This window comes from Ailuropoda melanoleuca, chromosome 14, assembly GCF_002007445.2.
Source record: "Ailuropoda melanoleuca isolate Jingjing chromosome 14, ASM200744v2, whole genome shotgun sequence".
NCBI classification, from domain to species: domain Eukaryota; kingdom Metazoa; phylum Chordata; class Mammalia; order Carnivora; family Ursidae; genus Ailuropoda; species Ailuropoda melanoleuca.
The window spans coordinates 96,033,728-96,059,042 of record NC_048231.1 but is presented as its reverse complement, the minus strand read 5'-3'; the positions used below and the strand labels follow the sequence as shown (position 1 = coordinate 96,059,042).

The 25,315-nt window shown below is 34.1% G+C and overlaps 1 pseudogene; it reads right to left on the bottom strand.

Moving 5' to 3' along the window:
• Positions 1-10,556: 10,556 nt before the first annotated feature.
• On the bottom strand, positions 10,557-10,876 carry LOC100468849 (annotated as a pseudogene).
• Positions 10,877-25,315: the final 14,439 nt, after the last annotated feature.

The window sequence follows — 25,315 nt, the reverse complement described above, 5'->3', positions numbered from 1 at the left end:
TCCAGTGGTGGGGTGATATATGGATCTTGTGTCTTTGACTTTCTTAACTCTAATTAATTTCTTTTTTAAGGGCACTTGTAGGCTTTATAGAGCCTGAAAATTGCTATTTAAAGTTTCCCTAAGGCACTTATTCCAAAAATGTAAAGAAAGTATCTCTCACACACACGTACACACACTCACACGCTCACCCTCCACCCCTACCCGCTGAGCTCTACACACACACATGCTAGGAAACAGTGAATAATATAATCAACAATAGATTTGACTTCAGGTAGTAGAAATTCTCTGGGATTGCAAGCTGAGTTTTCAGTATTGGCTGGTATATCCAGTAGACTTGGGAGATATCTGGAAGTAATATTAGCAAGGAATAAATTGTTAGTTGGTGGGGTGGAAATGCAGATTATTTTTATGACTCACTCCAAAATATTTTTATAGTCTGAGAGTCGGATCTGTTCCCTAGTCACAAGGGCTCACTCCGCAAGACAGAGCAGAAGGCAACATGCCATTCTAGCAGATGTCTTACTTCTGCAACAAATACATAGTAGGAGCATGAAATAGGCCTTGGGAGGCATCCTGATGTTGCTGACAAAAAAAGGACTTTGTTCTGGGAACATTCATGTCTCTCTCTCTCTCTCTCTCTTTTTTTTTTTTTTTGTTAGGACCAGTTTCTGTTAGGATTTGGTGCTCTTGGAGGAAGTGGCTAATATATAACCTGACCATCAGTTCATCAGACGTTTCTCACACATCACCTATGAATAAAGTTTAGATTCAAGCTGTGGTTCCCAATCCTGATTCCTGGCTGCAGCATTGGACAAAATTAATGGAATGTTTGTCAGTATTCTCCATTGGACCATATGTGCGTTGTTGACAGGGAGTGTGCTTAATTAATCTTGGTGTTTCTAGAATCCATTACAATGTCTGAAATATATTTGGCATTCAGTAAATGTTGCTAATCCAAGGACATTAAATCAGCTGATATGAACTTATTTTCAAGCAAAATTTTAACAACATTGTTTTAGTTATAAATCAGTGGTTATAATGCAATTAATTTTTTTAAATAAAGGGGTTAATCCCAGCTAAAATATTTAAATATTGAGGAAAGATAAATAGTGTATTAGTTTGCTAGGGTTACCAAAACAAAATATCACAGACTGGTTGACTTAAACAACCAATTTATTTTCTCATAGTTCTGGAAGCTGGAAATCTATATCAAGGCGCTGGTGGGTTTGGTTTTCTCAGGACCACTATGTTTGGCTTATTGATGGACACCTTGCTGTGTCTTCACCTGGTCTTTCCTCTGTTGCACATCTCCCTGGTATCTCTCCTTTTCTTATAATGACGCCAGTCCTATAAACTCGGGCTCCACCTTACTTAAACTCATTTAACTTTAATTCCCTTTTTAAAGAACCTATCTCCAAACACAGTGGGTTTGAGGGTGACAGTTTCAGCATATGGATTTGGGGAGAACACAGTTCTGTCCATAATAAACAGAATAATATATTTGTTTCAGGTATGTTTTTTTATTATTTTATTCATATTTATATAATGCACACGTGAAATATTTTCTACCTCTCAGTGTTTCAGAATATGCTCCCGTGCCTGGCTAGCTCAGTTGGTTGAGCGTCTGCCTTCTGCTCAAGTCATAATCCCAGGGTACTGGGATCCAGTCCCACATGGACTCCCTGCTCAGCAGGGAGCCTGCTTCTCCCTCTGCCTCTGCAGCTCCCCCTGCTTATGCACTCTCTCTCTCTCTCTCTCTGTCAAATAAATAAATAAAATCTTAAAAAAAAATAAAATGTCCTTCAAAACTTTCCATCTGAAGACACTGTATCTGCTACAAGCTCTTTTATCCTTTTATAATAAATATGGTTAAACAAACACATTTAAGTCACAAGGAATATATGATGTCCTACACTGAATGTAATTTCACAATGTCTATATTTGGTAGAGGGGCTAGAGATGAAAGGATGTGACATTTTAAATCCAATGTATCCTTTTGTTAAAGATACCATATATCACTTTTCATAACATACTCTCTTGCCAAAAAAATAGCTTTATCTTTGCCCTTAGTTCCACATATAAAAAAAGGTTTGCTTAGGTATCTTCAAATATGACTCATGCTATTATTTTGTGATGTCAATGATATGTGACATGTTAAATTGCATAACACTCAAAGCAAGTTTATCTTGACATTTATGAGTAATGACATTTACAGAGAATAAAAAAATGAAATGGTTTATTGTTTTGTTTTCTCAGATTTCAGAAACATTATTAGAGGTTTCTAAATCAATATAAAACTGGGAAACACAGAAATTAAGATATTGAAAAAGCTAAATGGTTTTAGTATGCTTAAACTACCAAAACATTTATTGCATCCCAGATTGTATTCCAACAAGAAATTGTGGCTTTTTAAAAAAACATACAAGCAAAAAATGTACAAATGGAAGACCCATAAAAGCTTTAATTTGTGATAATTTTCAACATATGTTCAGTAGCAGTGTCTGATTTAGATGTCATCCAAACACAGCCATATCTAGTCATTGGTTTCTCAAATTTTGTATTATGTTTCTTAGTCCATATGAAGAATGATGATTTTTTAAAAAGCTAAATAAAAGTGTGCATGGGTGAGCCAATTTGTAAAAGAGAAAACTGATTGTCTCAGTAGCTACATAGTACTCTAGAAGTAAATTAGATCACTTTGGAAATAATTAACTCTCAGGTAGATGTATACAATCAAAAGAACCTTAAATCTATAATAAATAGATAAAAATAAATCTATAAGAAATAAAATTTTAATGCCAAAGTTAATAGGCATGCTGTAGAATCATCTCCACAAAATAAAAGGAAAGTAGATGTTTTTGATACTGTGTTAGTCAATGTTAACATACATTATTACATTATTTTCTATCTCCAACAATCTTTTAAAATAGAATGTAATATCCTTATTTTAATGATAAGACATAATGGTAAGTATGATTCTTAAATATCAGCTGCATAGCTTATGGAAAGGTAGATTGATATTCAAACGTACAGACTGAAAAGGCAGTGCATCTTATATTAATTTTAATATTTTTATGATTTATTCCAGACAGATTCAATAGCATGATGGCATGGCACATGACATACCATTGGATATTATAATCATGTCTGTTTCAGAGGATCTGACTGACTCTCTGGAAAGCACCACATTCCTAACCAGCAGCCCAATGTCTGTCCCCAGTTTTAGTAGAAATCACACTCCCCAGGAGAAAGAAAGCAGTGTGTGCAAAACACGATAAGATAGCAGATAAACATATATATATCATGCACAAGTGAATATATATATATATATATTGCCTTATTTTGACTAGTTTAGTCAAAGTGAAATTCTACTCTCAGTTAAGAATAATTAAAGAGTTTATAGGGAATACAACTTCCATTCCTATGTTTTTTTTCCTTCTTAAACACATGTATCTCTTCCTTGTACTACTACTCCTTTTGTTACTAAAAAATATATTTACCAGTATTAATAGGTACTTAAAAAATTAACTTAACCTTCTTGGTTTCTTTTTTCAAGTTCAGAAAACACAATCTTTCTAAAGATTTAAATTTGAGCCTTTAAACCAAGGACATTATGCTTTTTTACTGGCTAAAAGATTATTATGAAAACAGCCATTGAATTATTAGTCTTCATATATAATAATTAGAGAACTATCTATTTTAGAGAAATGATACATAATTATCCTGTTTTATTTCATATTCACAATAAGATGAAGTTGACTCCTGCCACTGTTAAATATATAAGTGTATAGTAAGTGTAGAAGTGTGTAAGTGTATAATAACCTTCTTAAGAAATCAGGATCCTATTTAACAAGTGATCTAGACTTCACATGTTATGGATTTAAGAAATATGGTCAAACTGGCTTTTGTGTTATGTCATTCTCTAAGGAATTTTGATTCTTATGTAACTTAAATTACTGTCTGGACAGGCAAGAAAAATTACATTTTCTTTTTTGTTAGGAGAATTCAGTGGAATGATACTGAAGTTTTTAACAACATGAATGTGGCTTATGAGTTTGGAGAAGGTAAAATTACTAGGCAAGTGTTTCATAAAAAGAGAGCACAATGCAGCCTTTGAGGAGACTGTTTTGAACTGAACCTGAATGGCTCTATGTTCCCAACTTGCTGATTTGGAAGCATAAGGAGTTTAGGTCACAAAAATGGCATTTTGAAACAAATTTGCCTTTATACTCTCTGGTCATAGCCTTGGGATATGAATCATTTTCCAAGCAACATTCCAAAATAAGGGAAGTTTTCATCACAAGATGGAAAACAAAGTATACAATGAGTGGAATGACAGGAAGATGTGATGAAAACATCATTTCATGGCTCACAGCATGTTTTATCGTTACTCTTTTCTATCCATGTAAAAGGTAAACATATAGATTGGAAAGATATGCCCCCGAATGTTAATGAACTCTATGCTACTTTAAGGAGAATGATGTAACAGAACTGATGACTGAGCAATGATGTAGCAAAAGCAAAAAGAATCAAACTCACACATGGGATAGTGTGTGTGTGTGTGGGAGGGTTTCCTCATGAATTCCCTGAGCTGTGCTTTTCCCACCTTTCAGTTACAGCCTGTACTTTTTGTTCATCCTTATTAGTTGCCCTGGCTGTTCTCCTCTAAGTCAGGGCCAAACCTCTGATAGCAAACATAAGGAAAATGAGGCTCCATGACAGTGCCTAAAGTGGAAAAATCAAAATTACATGGAGAATACAATGAGAAACTAGAAAAATGTTCAGTAAGTTTTCTGGATTTACCTATTGACTGGTTAATAGATTAATTTAGAATATATGGGTCTTATTTCTATTTTTTTTTTCCATCTAACTGCTAGGAAAACTCCATAATCTCCATCAACCTCAATTTCTTCATCTGTAAATAGAGTTGTTTATGGTCCCTGAGGTTCCATGTGGGGAAATATTTTACAAAGTTTTCAAATAACACTATGAAGTGACATTTTTTTAAAGTATGATCTATATTATGGAAAACTACAAATTCTAATAAAAATAGAAAGGAGTGTCTAAAATGATAAACTGAGATAAATCGGAGTATCTCTCTTATTTCCCTTATTTAAATGTTGCTAAGAGGAAAAAAAATGTAAAATCTAAATTATACTTTCAAGACAGTACATTTTATTTTTGTTCTTTTTTAAAGATTTTTTAAATTCATTTTTAGGGGGAGAGAGAGAGAGTGTGTGAGCACAGGAGGTAGGGCCAGAGGGAGAGGAAGAGAAGGTCTTAAGCAGACTCCCCCTGAGTGTGGAGAAGGACATGAGGCTCGAGGTGGGGCTTGATCTCAAGATCCTAAGATCACGACCTGAGCTGAAACCAAGAGTCGGATCCTTTAACCAACTGTACCACTCAGGTGCCCCACAAGACAGTACCTTTTAATCAAAGATGATTTGAGACCCTAAAGAGGCCAAAGAGATGGGCCAGAAATGAACAAAAGAAGGTATGATCCTAGCAGAAGTGAGCTTGATACCATACATTTTCCTAATAAAATATTTTGCTCAAAAATTACACAGACTGGTGGGTGTGTTGGGATAATAATCTCAAAAATTCTTGTATCATAGGGCTAGACATATAAAAATAAATACCAATGACAAAACATTTTCTGAAAGTGAAGACAGAGCTTTATTTTTTGCATGCATTAGCTATACTTTGGTTTCTTGACTGTGACAAATACTTAGGGTACATCCAATATGGGCATATTTCGAACATCATTTCTATTATAAAAATGTCCTATGTTGAAATACTGGTACATTTATGAAGATGTCAACACCAACTTCATGTTCATTAGTTGTTCCCCATGAAATAGTATTTAAATCCTTCATGAAAATAGGTGTGAAAAACACTTGATACAGGAAAGTAAACTTGAATGTAATAAAAATGTAGAAGGTGTTTCATCATAAGCTCAGTCAGTGGTGTATCTTAAAATTTTCAAGGCAAGAACCATTGTCACATACTGTCCCCTTTGCTCAACCCCCATGCTGCCAAACTGTGCCTGTTCCTTTCTATATCCAATTCCTGCTCTGAGGTGGGGACCAGAGATCATCATTGTTCTTAGGATGCCTTCGTGTATATGGACTTCCAACTACTTCCATGACAGTGCCCTTCAAGATCTTGATCTTGCCCTAGGGATTGCATGGACCCCTTTTGCTACTAAGATTCTTTAATTCTGATTATGCTTTGGTGTTATTTTTGGGTCACCCTGATCTGGGCTAACATATCAGATGACACGTGATCTCTTAGGCACCACACAATATCTGAGAAATCTGTGAAATTTGCTACACATTTTTCAATATTAGATTTAATTTTTCTTTTTTCCATTGCCATTGTGTTCCTTGCATTTCACTGTTACTTTTTTTTTTCTTATGGTCACAATATACCACATAATCTCTTTACCTCTAATATACTCATATACACAAACACACATGCATATGTAATACTTTTTATTAAATTTCTCATGTGTATGTCTTATTTCTAAACCTGCTTGTGACCTCTGACGCCCAAATTGTGTGTACATCCTCACAAGCATCTAGTGAAACACCTCTGTACAACTCACTGAAAAAAGAATAGTCAGGATTTATTGAATTTCACCGTGTGTGAGGGAGTGTGCTTGGTGATACTATCCCCAGTTGTCAGGTGGAATAAGGCTTCGTTGAACTAAGTGGCTTAAGGGCAGGTGGCTAGTAAAGACGAGGCAGAGATCTGAACACCATCTGTTAAGAGTTCAGGCCAGTACACTTCACTGATTTTCAAATATAAACCTATCACTTTATATCATTCTACATGTGTTTGTTTTAATTGATAGGATCAGAAATACAAATACCACACTTGTAATGTTTTGTCTTGCTTTTCCTCCATCATTGTGAATGTGCGCTTCAGGATTTATGTTTGTTTTACGTTCCATGTATATGAATTTGATCAAAAGTGCACAGCCTAACCTGTTCACTGTGTGAGTCGTTATCACCAGTGCACTGCATATACGAGTCAAACTCTGACCAAGACTTTGCTCCAGTCACGCACAGAAGCTCTTTATTTGCCTTCTCAGATTCCTCTCTTGCACACTTGTGCTGGGAAAAGACAGACAGATCAGAAGAGGACCTTGACTCCCAGGAACTCCAATCTGCTAGGAAAGAAAAGATGAGGCTGTAGGCAGATGAGGAAATAAAAAACCACAATAGAATAGTACAGTAAATGCCCTGGGGAAAAACAGGTGCCCAAGGCCACACCCTACTCCCTCATGCCCTTTCACTGGATATCTTAATTCTGAAGTGTTTGACACTGCTGCTCTAATTTCCTCATCAGTCTCCTGGCATATCCTATTCCTGGGTACAGGAATTATAGCAGAAGCTGCTCAGCAGGTGTTCTGGAATTGCTCGAGGCAAGATTTCCAACTACCCTCTTTGAACTATCACCTCAATCACAAAGGCATGTATATTATATCATCCCACCCATGAACAACCATCCTAAAATAAATACATAAATAAAATGCTAGGCTCAAATAAATTAAACTACACTAGCATAGTCTTTGTCAGGCAGCTTTGGTTTGGCAAACTGTCTGGGAATGTCTACCCGACCCTGATCTACCCACCCTGGTAGGATGGCTCAAGTTCCGCCAAAGGAAGTCGAGAAATCAGATGGGTGAATGATCACCAGGAGCCTTCAGATGCACCGGTTTACATTATCCCTCTAACACGGGCATCAACTTCCCCCAGTTATCTTCTGAATGTTTTTGTCATAGCAATACTTAATTATCATTATACTTTAAAACACACACCTTTTTATTAAAACAATTTGTGTAGCAAAATACTACACTGGGGTCACCCTCAAAGCTCTCCTCTTGGTTAGATCCAGTAGATTTTCTCTTTTGTGTTTTCCTCTGTGTGTATGCCAATTGTGCCATTTACTAAAACATACTGAGATCTTATCTGGCCTGAATTTCTTTCCTTTGGAAAAAGGCTTATGGGAGCAAGGACTAGTTTCATTCATCCTTGTATTTTTAACACCAAGACCAATGCCTGTCACATGTTGGGTATGCTAAAAAGCTTGAATGAACTATACTTGAATTTAGAAGGAATCACTGTATCTTAGTGGTATTTCAGAGACTTCTCTCAATTTTAAATGTTTGCTGTGATTTTTAAACTATTTTAAAAATCTGTGACAACTCTGCTCTTCAGTGATAAAAATTTTAGTGTAAATCCGCCAGGTTCTACAATAAACAGCTGTTCAAAAGGGCAGATCTTTGAGCCTAGTGAATGAGCTGCTCCTTGAGCTTTGCTTACAAAGCTGCTTACCTTTGGTGCACTCCTTGTGTTTTCACCCACTTCTAATTGAGATGTGCCAGCATGAACTATCTCCTCTTATTGATCCCCAGCAGTTAACAGTTATGCCACATGGCTTGATTTTTTTTTTTTCCCCCTCAGTCTTTCCGGACGGCTTGTAAACTTGAGGAAGTATATGCTGAAATTGACTATCAGTGATATGTCAGTGATAACTTCATTCACAGGAAATAGGAATAAATACACTATTTTCTACCTTCTGCAACTGTGTTTCTTTGTCACCTGATTTTTAATGTCATTGTTAATTTCATTCATTCTGGAAAAAAATATGAGCAACTGTAGTGAGTTTATGTTTTCGATAAAACATTGCTTACTTCTTATCGGAAGGGGGAATTTTCAGTTAAATTATTGTCATACCTTTATATAGAATCTTTGGATAAAATGACATTGGAAAAGATGCCCCCCTCCTAAATATTCTGACCATCTATTGACAATATAACTCGAGGCTGAGAAGGAAATTTAAAAAAATTAATGGGATAAAGAAAACATTTACCCTTTAATGCAGCAAACACCTAACTTTATTTCTATAGTTGTGCTATTTTATTTAGTAGAGAAATAATGCATTCATATTTCCATTTCATTTTGCAATTTAGAGTAAGAGATATCATAAAAGATTCTCAAAGGGTCCAGAGAAGCCTCTTGAACCCCTGCTAGGTTCATGCCCCACCACTTCCCTACCTCCCGATCCCTGCCAGAATTCCATCCTTCCTGAATGATACATGCTCACACTTTCTAAGACTCTCTTGATTTTCAGATTTCCCTAATGTATGCTCCCCTTTCAGAGCAGAATTCCTGCTATCCTAAAGGACCGAGGTAAATTCCACCTCCATCCCATCTACAGCGTCAACTTTACTCACCATTAACATGCTTAAAGTTGTCAGTTTTTAAAAGCAACGATCTTTCTCACATTTAAAGTTAGAAAAGGCTCTTTCTAAATGCTAATATTTCATATACTGGGCAGATTGAAGGAATAGCAATCATCAAGACAAATGAATACAACTATTAATATTGAATAGTATGGCTTGTGAAACATAAAAAAAATACAAATTCATTTATTTCCCATTTTCCTCTAAGCCTTATTTAGTGAGGGAAACACTATCCTCTGTCAAATGAAATCTCAGCAAGCCTTGTGAATTTACAGTTCAGTCCAAAATTAACGGCATAATCTGTTTCTCCCTGTAGCATCTTCAGCTTGGGGAAGTGAAGAGAGCAAGAGTGGATTCAGCTGTCTCCTTCACTTCTTTGGCCTCTTCCAAATGGCTGTTACAAGCAGTACCGGGGTAAAGACAGGGAGAAGCATGTCAGTGTCCCAAGTGTTCCCTCTTATGCCCAATGACTGTCAGCTCTAAAAAAAAAAGATAATTAAAAATTTAAATTATTAATGTGTAATGCTTGTTTGAAGTATATCTGATATTTGCTGATTAAAAAATAGATTATTTAAAAAATAGTAGATTATTTCAAAGATTAATTGTGCCAGACATTTCAAAGAAGAAAAAATAGTGTATCTTTCCTTTTACATTTTGCAAATTCTTCCCTTATTTTATTGCCCCCCCCCCAACTCAACCAGTGTTTCCATGTCCATTCTCTTCACTTAATTTTGTTCCAGATATCAGTTGCTTTCATTGCTTTGGCCTTTCTGCTTGCAACTAGAAAATCACTCCCTTTCCCTGAGACTCTTTACCCACGTTGTAAAACTTACTGGCACATGGCCCAAGAGCAGGCTGAGATGGCTTCTCTGAAGCACTAGACAAGATAGGACGAGCCATAGTAGAGTGGAACTAAATTTGGGTGTATCTCAGAAAAATGAAAATAGATTATATTTAACAGACAAGCAGTAAGAAGCCATTCTACATTCTAATGCAAGAAAAAGTTTAATCTTCTTAGATATTAACTCATTGTCGAGCCCTTATTCCTTTTATATTTATAAAAATTTACTCTCAGTAATGACATTAAAGTTCTATTAAAACAAAGACTTTGTAGCCCTAAAAAAATACTGAAGAGAAATCGAAGACCTTTATTAAAAATTTTATGTCTAGTGAAAATTCTATTTTATTATTTTTAAATTTTTGAATACCATTAGTTTATTATAAAAAAAAGAGACATGGATATTATGTACATGATGAGAGATTTCACACCTTCACTGGAATGGGCAGCTTCATGTGATCCATTTCAATAATGATTTATTTCAGTTACATATTTTCCAAGAATGTCACCGTCTCTAAATAAGAAATAATCCTTGTCATCTGGAACTAATTTGGTGCCTCCATATTCTGGGTGAACTTTATCTCCAACTTTCACACTAACTGGGTGATCTCTCCCCACGTTCCTATAAAGCCTGATCCAATAACTACTACTGTTGTTTGCAATACCTTTCTTTGAGATTTTTCTGGAAGCCTCATGCTTCCTTTGGTTGCGGTTTTGGCTTCATTCCTTTAAACTAACACTCGGTGAAAGAGGGGAAGAAACTTTCTAAACGTCTGTCCTGCCATGACTCCGGCTGCCACAGTTCGTACTCTGCTCTGGAGCTGCGGCCACCACAGGGAGACCCGTGGTACAACCTGTCTAGTGAAAATTTTAAAAGGTGTTATGACATGAAGTAATTTATACAACATAATGCAGTTCCCTGATGTTGATTGTAAAACATGTGAATTATAAAATCCAGTTTCTATGAGTTATGAGGAATAATTATGACTCTGTTCCTATAATTAAATAAGTTCCTCCTATGTTATTTTTCTTGACTACAAAACACATATAAATCCACATAGCCATTCCTTGCACCCAGAAAAATTGACATACACACACATACATCATATGTACATCTTTATATAGTTTATTCAAAACATCACATGTTGCACTTGTTTTTTTTCCCTAAATCTTATCAATGATAAGATTATACTTTTTTTCTTAAAATTTATAAAAATTCTGAAAGGGTTTAGTCCTTCAGCCTTAGGGACTTTTGCTCATCCATTCTGTGTTCTGTAAAAGAAGTGCAATTCTGTATTTAAATAAGAATTTTGAGACCTCAAATAAAATCATATAAATATCAATCTCAGCTTGATTTTTTTTAAGTTCATGATATTTGCTACCGGATATTTCATTGGTTTACATTATTAATATACTGTACCATACTGTGTGATCTAAGCAATCCTTAGGTGCTGATATTTACGTTTAGAAATAAGTTTACTGTAGAAGAGAATCTAGCAAGGAATGTGTGGAGTGGTCAGGGAGAAGAGAGAGGGGGCAGTCAAGTGAAAAAACACGTGTACATTTTAAAAACGGAGAGATTCTACCTCCTTCAAATTCTGCTAATGGCTTAAATGAGATGAAGACAGCAAATTTCCCTTTGGGTGTGGCAACTGGTAGAGTTGCAGGGGAGGGTGAAGGTGGGAGAAGACAAAACTGACTGGATCTAATTCAGGAGAAAATGGGATAAGATGTGCACCGAGAGTAAAAGCAACTCCATCAAGACATACTTACATAGAGCAGAGCACTGGATCAGCATATGAAGGGAGATGTCAGGTCAAGGGAGGGTTTTTATATAATAGGGAGATATAGCATCTTTATATGCTGATGTGAATGTTCTAACAAATGATAAAGGAAAAATTGTGGCTCATTTCTGGAGTAAGTTTTTCATATAGATGATAATTGAAATCCATCGCAAAAGTACAGTACTTAGCCTTATATATGCAGGACAGTTATTCCATTTTAACAAGAGGAAAGACAAAGTATGTGGGTCTCAGGCAGAGTGGGAGATTTAATGAACCATTAAGATGAACCATTGGCAAGATGAACCATTCCCTTTGGTTGCTTCTTTTTCCCTAGTGAAATAAATCAAGGACATCATCTGTGAATATGAAAGGAAGAGGCTGTGATGGAGAGTGTTTTGACTAGAGAAAATTAGTAGGCCTGTTCACCCATGCTGAGAAATTCTGATGATAAATTTATAGTGAGATAAGGTAGAATGGTTAACATTCTACTTTGAACTGCTCAAATACAGACATTGAGTAAGTGGAGGTAACTTTCAAGGTAAATGTGAGAGAGAGAGAGGGCCAGGGAAGCTGGAGATGTATGCAAAGGAAGGATTAATTTCAGAAGCCTTGAAATTCTGGATATAGAGGGAGGACTGTGAAGATAGGAGGAAGAATATGGGCAGTGAGTAATTGATAGGCCCGATGGACTGGAGGTCCTCACAGGGGCAAAGAATGTTTAGAACTTTGCTATTTGAATTAATTTTAGCACTGCATTTTAGTTTTCTATTGAATTTTAAAGGTATGACTTTGTATTAACTTTTTAATTAATTTTAAATTTTTAGTGATTGTTCTAGGGATGTATTATGCATTCTTAACTTATTGCAGTCCACTTAAAGTTTGTAATATAATATTTTATATAAAGTAGAAGAAACTCAGAATAGTTCCTGCTTTTCCACCCCTATATGTGCATGTATATAACATAATGTGCATATAAATGTATATATAAAAGTCTACTATAACTATTGTGATATAGTTATAATATTTTCTTCAAACAATAATACATCATTTAAATACATGAAGAGATAACATAAATATTTAACAAAATATTTAAAACTATTTTCCTATGTGTGCCATTTCTGGTGCTCTTTATTCCTTGCTACTAATCTGAGTTGCTATTTGATGTCAGTACTGCTCATGCTGAATAAATTCTTTGTTTCTTGAAGAACAGGTCTTCTGGTGAGAAAGCTTTTCAATTTTTATCTTAAAATGGCATTTTGCCTTACTTTTGAAAAATATTTCTTTCTGATAAAGTTTGTTTTCTTTTTAGAACTTGACAGATATTGTTCCACTATCTTCTGGTCTTCTTTATTTCGATGAGAAATCAGGTGGTTTATATCATGATTCTATTACATGTGATCAATCATTTTATCTCTTGCTGATTTCAGTATTTTCCTGTTATTTTTGGGTTTTAGTAATTTCATAATTTTATGTCTAAGAGTAGCTTTCTTTCTAGATATCTTTTTTGAACTTTTGTTAGGTAGTTTATGGCTTTCATCAAATTTAGGAAATTTTTAGTCATTGATTCTTCAAAAATATTTTGATCCCTATCTCTTTTCTGGACTTCTGTTTATAATGTCCCAATGTTCATGAAGGCTTTCCTCATTTTTTTTTCAATGTTCTATTTTTTTCCCTTTTCTGAAAATCAAATAATGTCCATTGGTCTATCTTCATTTCACCGAGCCTACCTTTTGCCATTATTTATCTGATCTTAAGCCCTTTCCGTGAATTTTACAGTTCAGATACTGTAAATATCAGTTTCACAATGTGCATTTGTTCTTTTCTTTCCTATTACTCTGCTAAGATTCTCCATCTGTTCCACAACCATATTTTCTTTTTAACTGTTTAGACAAAAAATAAATCACTCTAAGATTTTGTCAGCTAATTCTAGTATCTAAATCATCCATTGAAAATCATCTATCTCACACAGCTGCTATTCCAAAAATCCTTTTGGAAAGCAGTATCCTAGGACATTTGCTGATAAAAATCCTATTTTACACTAGTGTTGAAGAGTTGATGAGTTGAAGGGTTTGGATCAACAGAAAAGAGTAGGATTTTTAAAGATATGTAAGGAAGGGGGTTGATTCTGATGGCATGCAAAGAGAAATTTGAAGAATCGGGACTATTATAGTTTCCTTTACTTGACTGTGTTTTTATCCAATATTTGTAATTTAGAAAACTTACTGCTATAATTCCCAATGACTAATGGACATCATGATGTGGAAATTATGATCACATTGGCTGACTAAATAGCTAAAGTATTTGAATTCTTAAGCAACAAAGACCTTACTTACATTGGTGTCATTGCCCTTAGTAGAAAAGAATGTAGTACTTTGTAGGACAAGCATTGTTTTCAAATAAAACCAATGTAATTTGTTTTGAGAAAGTTATTTATTGACATATATAAATTAGTGGCTTCAAAAATACAGTTCAGAACATGTTCTGTTGAGATACACTAAATGACATTTTTTTGATGTTTTAAATAGATTAATTTCAAGTTATTAGTTCACCTAATTTGGCTGTTGTCATTTTTCTTGGGAACTTTAAAATGTTGTCTTTAGAATAAAGAGGGAAAAGAGATTTATTTTTTCCTTCAAGCTTGGGTATAATAAAAATAAATTTATACATACATTTAATGCATACATACGTAGAGTACACATTTGTTTCTTTCATGAATAGCATTTTATTATAATTCAAATGCTAAATACATTAAATAACACAGTCATAATTTTATAACGTAGATGCTAATATTATGAGGTAGAATTTATGCTTAGTTGATAGAATAACAAAGTTTGATGACTATACATCAAACTTTACACATTACACAAATATGTGTATAGTTGTCGGCTTTTAACAGGCAATATATTGGTTGATGTAATAAGTGAAAAAAAAAAAGTCTTCCTTATTAATGTATGTAAAAGTAAGACAAGCCCCTTATATTAGAGAGTAGAAAATGTGAATGAAATTTTAAGCCATCATTGCTTAATTAATGAAAGGAAAAAATATTTTTTAAAAAACATTAAAATCATTTTAATTTCTACCAGTGTGATATATATATATATATATATATATATATGCCTGAATATAATATTGTGAATATATGTATTTTTATGAGTAAACTTATGGCTTTAATTATAATCCAATTCATTTTTCCATTTCTGGAAAATGTTGACCCTATTTTTCTCAATTCTTCCCTTATAAATTAAACTATAACAAAGAAACAAAATTAAACACTCCAAGAATTTATACCTTATATAAAGAATGTACTCATGTACTCTAAGTCACTTTGTTAAAATGATTGGGGAATGTAAATGCTATAAAAGTGGGTAAACTCAATTGTTAACATTTGAAATGGAACAAAATGAGTGGTAGCATCACGTTTTAATGCCCAATAGAGCCAGGAGAGATATTGAAAAAAACTTGAGAACTACCCTGGCAATGGCACTGACCAATAAGAATCAATTCACCATCCAATCAATACGGACACATGAACCAATTAGAGAAGATGATGACTGGAAACAGGTGGCCAGGCTATCCCTGTGTATCAACTGGAATTTCATTCCAAAATTACATAAGATATAGATTCTCTTTCAAAAAGAAGTGCAAAAGACCAGGGAGCATACCCAAGAAAGTAATCCACTTTGAGTAATTTTTTTTAAGTGTAGAAAGATAAAAATATTTAATAGGAGTAATCATTCTTAATACTCTATATTGAAAGTTTGAAGTTTTGCTTATTGGTATCCCTTATTGTCAGGTCAACTTATTTTAAATATATAAGCATACATATATGAACACATATAAATATATATATATATACACACACACATATATATACATATATATATGCGTGTGTGTGTGTAATTTTATGTTAACTCCCCAAATCCTGTTTATCTAAGCAAATAATCTAAACAGATGCTGGCCCAAAGAGAACAAAGGCTGGCTGCAAACAACTGGAACACCTCTGTTAGTATTTACTTATTGAATATTAGCCTGATGCACTAGGTATAGTTTACTCATATGTACAAAAAGCAGTTAAGACACGTGGGATAACACTAAATGTTATACAGAGGATAATGATGGGATGGTGTGCTAGCAAGACGTTTGATGGCTATATGAGCCAAAGTTGGTCAGGAAAGATCTCAGATATGATGGATTTATAGAATGTTATGCTCAGTTCTTACCAAAATGTATTTAAAGACAGTACCTTATCACTAATTGTTGAAGTTAATCAAGACTATCACCTGAGACATCACTAAATTATCTTTCTTCGATTCTGAGTCCTTCTATTTGTGCATTACCATGAGTTCTCACATTTGTTTAATTGCTTTTAACTGCTCACCTCCTCACCCGCATTGCAAAGCCCAAGCTGGACTTTCTTCTGTGATATCATGTTGGTTGTACTTGCTCTCTGATTCTGGACACCACCATCTTGCTCATTTGCTCCCAGTTGGTTTTTCGTATCTTACTCTTATCATTCTACCTTTATGCTGCAGCTCAAGATTCATGATCAGAATCTCTTGCCTTATATCCTGAAGCACAAATCTATGAAAATGTAGGGTTCATAAGTTAATAGTTTGTTTTTTTGTTTTTGTTTTTTGTTTTGTTTTTTTTTTTTTTTTGCTTTGCTTCTTGTTTTTTCATATTGGATTCAGCCATAGATTTGCCTTTTATTCTGGGAGTTTTTTGTAGAACCTAAATATTTTCCCATTCTTACGTGAGTCACACAATCAACCACATTCTACAGTAAAATGAAGTATTTACAAGCGCTTTTTCTGACATTCTATTTTAGTGTTTGTCTTCTTATAAAACTGATGATTTGGGCTTTGATTGAGAACATGTATTTTGCAGTCTCCTTTTAAAGTAACTACCTTCCTGGAAAAGTTCTACTCATTTATCGAAACTACTCAAATGTAACTTCCAATCTAATGCTGTCACTTAACTTCCTTAGTTAACTGAGGTTTCTTATTTTGTATTTGCATGGTGCTTTGTAACTAGTAATATCCTACTTCAGTTATTTCATTGTCGTAATTGCCTGTTCACGTGTCTATCTCTTCCACTCTTCTGTGCTATCTATCCTAGATGGAAGATTCTATTGCATATTTATCCTTGCATACCCCTGCCTGCTGTTGTATGAAGTAAGAAAACCAAGACCATTATTCCTCTTCTTAAGGTTCACTTGAAAGTATATTCGAGGAGGGGGGAAGAACATTTATATATTTGTGGGGATGTTTTTAGCAATAAATGGAAACTCAAATACTCAATCATCCCAATGTGTATAATTGAAATTTCATGAATATCTCTTTTTTTATTGGCATGAAAATTAACAAAGATTTTTTGAGTGTTCACAGAGTAAGCCTATACAACACCAAAAAAGCTATACTACATAGCTAAAATAAGACAAAACAAAACGCAGTAAAGAAACCCAAAGGATGTAGAATAATTGGTCTTCTGGTTGTCAGTGTAGCTTTACTAGCACGTAACAGACTACTCTTTATTATAATAACACAAGAAACATAAGGCTGCGATAAAATAATCTTATGACATGTTTTGGCTACCTAAGATCATTAATTATATTTATTAATTGATCCCCAAAATTGTTGTTATTTGCTCAGAGGGAACTTAAAATTAATTACTCAGAATTCAAATATAAGGAATAAAAAAATAAAAGAAATAAAGTTTCTCCAGCTACTATTAATTTAGAAAGTACTATTTATATGGGTTATGTTTAATTGATACTGCTTTTAAACTTTATCATAGGAAAGATATTCAATGCCATGCAAGCTTTTACAGCAATCAGGTATTTTCTGAGTGTTCTGGGTAACAAAAGAGGAAGGTAGAGAAGTGGTAATTTTAACTCATAATTTTACCACCATGTTTGAGGTTTATTAGTGGTCTATCAAGATAGTTATGATGCACATTTACTACTTAATACTAAAAAGTGCATTATCAGAAAAATATTAGAGGCAAAAGAAGAAAATTTATTTTTAATAGGCAATAGTATTTAGCATTATGAAAGATATGCAGATAATAAGTAACTAGTATATATTTGCTTTATTTTAAGTAGTTGATGTACTCCTATTTCTTCTTTCTGATAATAAAATTCACTGTGTTGTCAATCGAGGTCATTATTAAAATCACAGTAATATGTAATGAACTGCATTAGTGTATAATACATCAGATTTTATAGATTTATATATGTGTGAATATATATATATTCACAATTATTACTCTAAAATCATTTACAAGTTAAAATTTACAGTCTCTCTATGGTACTGGATGGCTTCAGTGTTTAAAAAATGTTACTGATGGGGTGCCTGGGTGGCACAGCGGTTGAGCGTCTGTCTTCAGCTCAGGGCGTGGTCCCGGCGTTCTGGGATCGAGCCCCACATCAGGCTCTTCTGCTATGAGCCTGCTTCTTCCTCTCCCACTCCCCCTGCTTGTGTTCCCTCTCTCGTTGGCTGTCTCTATCTCTGTCAAATAAATAAAAAAAAAATCTTTAAAAAAAAAAAATGTTACTGATTCTCCAGGCACTTAACCAGGAAATAACTTCAGCATTGATGAGAGAGGAATTTACTGAAATATTCTGCAAGCATCTGACTGAATGACATGGAGTCAGTAGATCCATGGGTGATCCATTAAAAGTCTGAGACGTCTAATAGTTGGAAGCATAAACATAATTAGCTGTTAGAAAATCTTGCTAACTTAGGGTAACATAGAATATTTTTTCAAAACAGCAAAACCATACCCTATAAAAATGTATTTTGACTGATAAAATTTAAATGCACATTTGGAATAATTTTCATTTTCTTGTTATACCAGAAAAGAAAGGAATTAAATATAGTATAAAATAAGAATTAAGCTGTCAAGCCATGAGAAGACACGGGGGAACCTTAAATGCAAAGTACTAAGTGAGAGAGGCCAATCTGAAAAGGCAATACATTGTATGATTCCAGTTACATCTACATTCTGACAAAGACAAATTATGAAGACAGTAAAAAGATCATTGGTTGCCAAGTGTTCCGGGGTGGGGAGGGTGAATAGGTGTACCATAGAGGATATTTAGGGCAATAAAAATACTGTGTATGATATTATAATAGTGTGTACACATCATTATATCTTTGTCCAAATCCACAGAATATGCAACACTGAGAGAACCCTAATGTAAACTGTGGACTTCGAGTGATAATGACATCAATGTAGGTTCATCATTTGTAACAAATATACATACCACTCTTGTGGGGGAGGTTGATGTTGGAAGAGGCAGTGGGTGTATGGGGCAAGTGGTAGATGGAAACTCTATACTTTCCATTCAATTTTGCTGTGAACATAAAACTTCTCTAAGGCGGAAAATGGAAGAATTTCCAGAATGGCAGAGTAAGGAGCTTTATTGTCCTTCTCCAGCTCTACTTCCATGCTCTGTTTGGTGCAGAAATGGCCCAGAAGATGGGTTCACACCCCCACCACCACCAGCAGCTTTTAGCATGAGACTACATTTTACTTAGTGAGGACAGGCTGCCTACTTTTCTCATCCACCCAGCCCCATGAAGCAGACTTATGTCAGTCAAGCATGATTGAAAAGATTGTGTTTCCGTTTCTCCATTAACTCCACACGACCATAACGCCGGGATCACGCCCTGAGCCAAAGGCAGACGCTTAACCGCTGTGCCACCCAGGCGCCCCCACAAGATAGACTTTAAAACGAAACTTTTTCTAGAGATAAAGAAGGGTATTTCATAATTATATATATGTCAATATATAGAACTATAAGCAAACTATAAGTTCCAACTATAAACAAACATGCATGTAAAGACAGAGTCTCAAAATGCAGGAAGCAAAAACTGACAGAACTGGAAAAAGAAATACATAATTCAACAGTTATCATTGGAGACATCAATACAGCTCTTCCAATAATCAATAAGACAATGTGGCAGAAAATTAACAAGGAAAAAAAGTCAACACTGTAAACCATTAAGACATGAAAGACATCTGTAGAATTCAGCACTCAAAGCAGCAAAACTCTTATTCTTCACGGGTGCCAATTGAACATTCTCCAATATAGACCATATGCTAGAACTTAAAAGAAGTATAAATGAACTTAAAAGATTGAGTTTTGCAAAATATATCCTCTGACCAAAATGGAAATAAATTAGAAACTAGTCGCAGGGGGATATTTGGGAAATTCACATGTATGTGGAAATTAAATGCACATCTAAATAACTAATGGACCAAAGAAGAAACCATAAGGAAAATAAGAAAACATTTTGAAGGAAATGGAGAGGAAAACACAACATACTAAAACTTATCTTATAAGGGGAATTTGCTTTTCAAGGAATTAATAGCTCTAAACATTATATTAAAATGAAAAAAAGTCCCAAACCTTGTAATTTAAGAAAATAGAAAAAGAAGAGTGAACTAAACTCAGAAGAAACAGAGAAAGAAAATAATAAAGTTTAGAGGAAAAATAAATGAAATAAAACAAGAAAAGCAATTAAAATAAATTAAATCAAAAGTCACATCTTTATAAAACTCAACAAATTGACAATCCTGAGGTAGACTGTGCAGGAAAACAGAAGAGACTCAAATTGCTAATATCAGGAATAAAAGAGGTGGCATCACTATGGAACTTACAAAAATACAAAAGGATGATAAGTATAAACAACTTCATGCCAGCAAAGCAAAACCAAACTGGAACAGAAAACACATAAAAAAGGAACAAATACTTTGACATTTGAGCTGCACATGCAGGTTCTTTTCTCTGTTGCTTATTTCTGATAACTTTAGGGAAATTACATGTAGAAATATAACATTTGGTCCTTGATAAATTCCGCCTCTGTCTACAATAACCTGTACTGCCGTTTTGCTCCCTCTGTAGACTTATCGCCAAACTCACATCTAGTTATTACTAGATGAACTTAAAATAGGTTAATAAGGTAAATATATGATTTGTCGCTGAAACAATGGCAACTTTTGGGGTGTGAAAGTGCTGTTATCAAAAGTATGTGGATACTATGAGAGGAACAATGACCATTCCAAGCACACCTATCAGCAATGAGTTTCAAGGCAACCTAACTGTAATCATTGGTTAGCCAAGGTGATGGAAATGCTTTTTTAGGTGGATTTTCTGATGATGGTAATTAGTATTTGTGAATACCTTCTTCAGTAGGCATCGAGCCAACTTAACCTCCCTCTTTTCAACTAGGAGTAAATGACTGGAACAAGTCTATGCTCCATGTTGAATAAGAAAGAATTATATTAATCTTGTATGAATCTAGAGAAATTTATGTACACTCAAGCATATAAAGCACTAAAATAGCACTCCATTATGTCCTCTACTCGCAAGATTCATGGATTCAGAATCTATCAAACTCCGTAGCAAACAAATAGACACAGGCCTTTACATTTCAAATTTGGTGGAAGTACCAAAGTATTTCTTAGCTTTTGCTTCAAATACAGCTACCTTCTATCTGCTAAATCCCAGGAATCTTTGAAATTCCTGGAAAAGTCAGGAGTTCTTTCAAGCCTGTGTAGAAAAATTTTTGCTTTAGGAGATCATTTTTCACAGTCCTGAATCCCGCAGTGAGCTGCTGTTTTCTTCAGATAAAAGCATGTGTTTTTTTCCTAATAATATGTCTTGACCTTAAAATTAGCTTCCTTCAACAAAATTTTCTTTAACTAATTGTACTAAACAAGGCACAATGAGAGCAGAAGCAGACCATACATAGTCATATGTGGCTTGTATTTTGTGTGCGACAGATGTTAAGATAAATACAGCATATCTTTTTCTTCTTATGTATGACCAATGTATTTTCATCCCAGAAATCCTGATGTTGTTTTAGTGCCTGGTTGTATCTTTCCAAACACACTTCTGAACTGAGCTGCAACTGGAAATCTTTAAGGACAAAAACAAACACACAGACAAAAACTTTCCTTAAAAATCGCAGGTACCTATTTTTACTTTTAAATTTCTTTAAATTTATAAGGAAGTTTTATCAACCCCTCATTTTCATGTTAGGTGGGGTATCAATTGTGAAGGCATTTGTGAAAGTATGCAAAGTATTGGCATTTGTAAAAGGATAGACATCTCTTTGCTCTTTGGTATTGTAGTTATCTTGTGATAACAGTTTTTATTGTTGGGCTATATAAAGCATAAGTTTAAACCATACAAATAAATCTTTACTAAATTTCTCTTTATGGGATGACTATAGTTAAATATTGTAGTTTCAGAGATGAACAGGTCATACTTAATACTTTTGGCTGAAGAACGTGCATTAATGACATGAGTGAAGAAAGATTTAATATCACATTATGGTTAGTATTTCATTCCTTTATTGTGTATTTACCAGAAGCTAGGGACAGTTTTTTAGATATTGAGTATATAAAGTCAACCACAGTAAATTACTTTTTAATTAGGAAAAGCGAACAATCAGTAAATATAGACACAGAGACAGATATAAAGAATGGCATTTAAAAAAGTAAGTTTGAGGATAGACTTGGAAATATGGAAACACGTAGAGATAGATGTAAAAAGAGAAATACGATTATAGGTGATGATGATTACAGTGAGCAATAAGTCAGTCTGAGAGACCAGGGAAACATGGAAGCTAGTTCTATTATGTTTGATAATTTTCCTTTTCACAGAATTTTTTTTCTTTATTATGAAGTTGTGTTGCCAAGGTGAATTACTGAAGAGAATTTCTAAAAATATTACAAAAGCTCAAAGAATAAATGAATCATTCATATACACATTTTTCATTTTTTCCAGATTGTGAAAAGATATATCCCTGCTTTCTGAAAGGAGTGTGTCTACTTTTGCCTTTCACTTATTTAGTCTATTATACGTTATATTTGTTTATGTCCTACTGCTCTGCCTGCTTCCAAGCCATAGGAACTTTTCGACCTTTACGTTTCATTTGTTTTAAATCCTATCTTATACCTAGTTTAGCACTGACCATGTTTTATATTCAATAAATACCTGATGAATTCGATAAAAATGATTTGAATTAAATCCAAAAACCTCATTACTTGAAATGTTGGGGAAAACAATTTCAGTAAACTTGGAAAATGCACATAATTTTGTTTTTATTGGTTATGTAAAATATTAATTTATTAAAGTATGAATAGAATTGTAAATTTAGAATTAATTTTAAGCAGCCATCATTTCAGATTAGTCCCCAAATTTATTTCTGAAAACATGGTGACAGATTGGGTAATGCCAGGGCCCGCCTATAAAATAAGGGCAGAGGGGCACCTGGGTGGCTCAGCCCATTAAGTGTCAGATTCTTGATTTTGGCTCAGGTCAAGATCTCAGGTTTGTAAGACTGAGCCCAGCGTCCAGTCCAGCTCTGTGCTCAGTGGGAGTCTGCTTGAGATTCTCTCTCTCACTCTGTTCCTCCCCCTACTCACTCTCTCTCTCTCTCTCTCAAATAAATAAATAAATGTTTAAAAAGTAAGTGAAGAAGTTTCTGCTTTGATTGCTTGTTTACTAACTTGGGACACAAAGCCTGGATAGCTCAGTACGCAGAGCATTGGATTCTTAGTCTTTAAGATGGGCTGACATTACTGTGGTAAATCAGAGAAGTCAGCCATATGAAGAACCAGAGAATATTAGCAGCCATAATGTAGTTGAAGGTGAAAACAATGGAATCTTACATTGTTACTGTGTTTACTATTCAGGATTTAAAAGGTAGTGTACACAGTTCTTTAGAATAACATCTATCCTGGCAATGGAGAGGTGGAATGTACAAAAATTAAAAACCCATTTGTTACTGGAAATCAACAGGCATGAATCACATCCATCAAAAGGAGAGATGCAGGATAAACCATAGTTGGCAAAAATAAATATCTGCACAGATTGTTGATGTTTGTTATTAAATATATTAGCAATATTATTTAATTTGCTTAATATTTATTTTTTACATATTTGAGAACAGCAAATATAAACAGAAATGTTAATTAAAAATTTACATGTTAATTTTTTTTGAAAATAAATTGCTTATAAAGAGTGTCTTGTCTAAAAAAAAGAAAGAGAAAGTGTCCCATTAAATATATTTCAGTATTTTAGGAAATCATGGAAGGCGATTAGAAGTGCCTCTGCTTTTTCTTTTCAGAAATTGATCTTGCTTTTACTAGACTTAAATTTATATTTCAGTGTTGGTTTTATTTTGAGGACTATGACAATAGCATTGATTTGACATCTTGCTTAAGAAGCTCAACTTTATCCCGTAAGTGGAGGCAATGATAGAACAAAACGATCCCATAACAATTTAAAATGGGTGAGTTTGGAAGGGAAGGGGGAAAAAAGGACTGCAAATGGGAAGATAAAGGGTTGAGACAGCTGAACATACCAGTTGATCACCTTCATTTCTAATCTCATTATAGATTTTTGCCTCTAAAACAAAAATCCTAACGAAACAAAAGCAAGCAAAATAATGAAAACAAAAACCACACATTTCTCATTTGACTAACAGAAATTTAGCATTCTTTTAGAAAGTTTATAAGTTGCCACCAGATCTAAAGGCAAAATTTCTACGAAGGGTTGCCTAAGTTACATATGTGACTTACTCATCTTGTTCATATGAGTAAGTGGCTAATGCATCATTTATAGTTTTTGAAGTGTGTCATACATATGAACACCTCTGTAATGGAACTGTATGGACCTATAAATGATTTTAGAGAATTATAAGTGGCATCAGTAGACCTTAGTATCTGTTACTGATCCACATATCACTCTATTTAAATTGCCTAATAGTACTGTTTGTGAACATGAAACAGAAGCCAGATCTACAGTAAAGAAAAAAACAAATCTGTAATACCGAAACCAGTATGTTGAGGGAAAGTTATACTTTCTCAGTTTAGAGAGGAATTAAAGCATTTATCTAGGATGATCTCTCTGCATAAGACAGATCTCCCCACTTCAGGAAATAATCCAATGTCAACAAGTAATCCTAAATCACAATCATTGTCATATATATACTGAATATTTCACAGGAATTATTTAAGATAATTGGTTATACAGCAACATTATTTCCAATTAATATCTGAAATTAAATGTGATATGTGGAAGATAAATAATACTTCTCAAATAGCTTAGAAATGATATTATGTTTCCCTGGTTGAAAATTTATGCAAACTATCTAGCTTGTCTGACATGAGATAAATGCTTGCTGAATGTTAGTCCCTTCATGTTACTTGCTAAATTTAGCATGAATCTCAAACTTCATGATGTTTGTGTCCTTCAGTCTTGTGCCCTTATGCGCTATTCACGTAGTCCAAAATACTGAGCTTCTCACATCCATTCATTTGTGTATTATTACACAAATTATAGAACAGTCATGTTTCTGAGATTATGCAAGTCTCAGAATATAAAATGAACTTTGTCTTTGTCTTTAAGCTCTCTTGATC